Source organism: Notolepis coatsorum, assembly GCF_963971535.1.
Source record: "Notolepis coatsorum genome assembly, chromosome: 15".
Taxonomy (NCBI): Eukaryota; Metazoa; Chordata; class Actinopteri; order Aulopiformes; family Paralepididae; genus Notolepis; species Notolepis coatsorum.
In genome coordinates this window covers 60,642,218-60,644,717 of record NC_140179.1, presented here as the reverse complement: position 1 = coordinate 60,644,717, position 2,500 = coordinate 60,642,218, and the positions used below count along the sequence as shown (strand labels likewise).

Below are 2,500 nucleotides of genomic sequence, written 5' to 3'. Positions count from 1 at the left end.
AGGGGGATGATAGAGCCTTCAGACCCTGCTACAGAGCTCACATAGAGGGGGAGGATAGAGCCTTCAGACCCTGCTACAGAGCTCACATAGAGGGGGATGATAGAGCCTTCAGACCCTGCTACAGAGCTCACATAGAGGGGGATGATAGAGCCTTCAGACCCTGCTACAGAGAGGGGACGGATTGAAATGATAGAATAGTGTGTGTGTGTGTGTTTGTGTGTGTGATAAAACTGTGTATATGTGTGTGTTAGAGAGAGATAGGGGTGTGTGTGTGTGTGTGTGTGTGTTGTGTGTGTGTGTGTGTGTGTGTGTGTGGTGTGTGTGTGTGTGGTGTGTGTGTGTGTTAGTGTTTACACGGCTGGTAGTAGTTAGTAGTTATGTCGGGCAGGAAGTCCAAACTGAAACTGAAATGACTTGGAGAGGGTAAAGGATGACCCCAAGAAGGTAGGCCAACTCTGCAGGCAAACGTTCATCTATCATACGTCAACCTCAAAACATGTCAGTACTAGCCTAACGTTAGCCACTTAGCATGGCCGCTCTAACGTACGCCACTTAGCATGGCTGCTCTAATGTTAGCCACTTAGGATGGCCGCTCTAACGTTAGCCACTCAGCTTGGCCGCTCTAACGTGCTCTAACGTTAGCCACTTAGCATAGCCTACAATATACTGTATGCCCTGTTTTAATGCCCTGTTTTATGTTGAAACTTGTTGTGTGCCGTGTTGGTCAGGACTCCCTGGAAGAAGAGATCTTGTATCTCAATGGGACATTCCTGGATAAATAAAGTTAAAAAAAAGATTTTTAAATCAAAATGAGATTGTGGAGGAATGCTTTGTTTGTCCCAACAACAGCTTGATGAGAGTCAAGAAGGGGGTAAAAGCCCCCACCCACTCTACTCTTAAGGCCTCCCATAGTCGAGCAGACCATACACGGAGCGACTCCGCGGAGGTCCACGCAGGCTCAAAAACGGACTCCAAGCGGACTCCAAGTGCGAAGCTCCAATTTTCAAATGCGCGGATGTCCGCTCCGCTCACTTGGTGTCACACAAACGCTGCTCTGCATTTAATGTGACACCGATCTGCATTTTATTCTGAACACTCGCTCCGTGCCAAGTGAGAGTAGGGCACTAGGGCAGGATCAAGATTAAATGGGTAGGATTGGTCCGGTAAAACGTTGGCAGATAGATGGCGCTAAATTTTGTTTTACTATCGCTAATCGTCATCCATTCCAATTCATATACAGTACATTTGGACCATGTCTTTTTTCATCATCTGAAGAAACTTTAGAAATTTGAATGGCTTTTCTATATGAAGTGTGTAAAACTACCAGTTTTATTTAGAAATATTGGAAACGGAGATAACCTAGACGCTTTATTTTGACATCGGATGACGACGACAAGTCTAAACAGCGTGGGAAATAGTTTGTAAACTGGCGCGAGACATGTAGGAAATTGGTATGCGGAGGTCCGCGGAGGTACGCTCGACTATTGGAGGGCCTTTACGCCGGGGACAGCGTGGCCGTCCACACCAATTCTGACTTCAGAATGGACAAACTAGCGCACATTTACATTGGAGCAGCTGTAAATGCCTAGTCTATATGCGAAGTCAGTCCCTGTTTGAAGATTTTTTAAAGATTTGCAGTTTGAGTGTTCTATTCTGTAATTGTGCATTTTGCATGTATGACCCGTTATTATCTCATTCATTAGAATGTTAGAATGATGAAATCAGTGTGACTGTACTCCTCAAAAGTATAGTATGGTTTATTGTATTTGGAAAGATACAGACACATTAGCTGGTTGAACAACATCTATATGTGTGGTAATAATGCAGATATTGAGTGTATTTCTTTTTTTCTTTTTAATTGTGTTTTGGTAGATCTTTTATTGTTTTTTTGCTACCGGGCAGTCCGTGAGAGAGAGAGAGAGAGAGAGGAGAATGGGAGATAGACGGGGGAAGACATTCGGCAAAGGTCGCCGGGACCGGGAGTCGAATGTACCACGTACCGCAGCACTGTACGTGGTGCCCACCCTGGCGCCCCGATATTGAGTGTATTTCTGTGAAAATGGGCGTGACGCACGCCTCAAATTCCAACCGAAGCGGAAAAATCCGCTCCGCGCCCACCCGTGGCCGGTGTGAACAGCGACACCCGTTAACATGGGAGCGAAAGTGAAGCACTGATGGCTCGTCCGCCTCACGCCCGCGTTCGGTGTGTTGGTGCCGTTAAGCCCAGTGTCCCCTTCTCTCCCTCGGTGTCTCCCAGCTGGCCAGGATGAGAGCAGTCCTCTCAGCCCAAGCTAATTTTAACCTCCATGTACTTTGTACTGTGTGTTTCACTATGAAACCTAGATATTGATTGTGAAGAACCGTCTACGACCATAATTGATGAGTGTGGTTCCACCACACGCTAATAGGCTTCATCCAAGTGCTGGTGAGGGACTGGGGGAGCTAAGTGACCTGTCTACTGCATGTTCATCTGAATGTGTATTTCTCACTATCTCTATTC

The 2,500-nt window shown here is 46.4% G+C and overlaps 1 protein-coding gene across 1 annotated transcript in view; it reads right to left on the bottom strand.

The window, feature by feature from the left end:
* The window catches only part of ryr2a (ryanodine receptor 2a (cardiac)), a gene marked incomplete at both ends in the record, with an annotated part of 432,832 nt that overhangs the window by 359,197 nt on the left and 71,135 nt on the right, over positions 1 to 2,500 (bottom strand).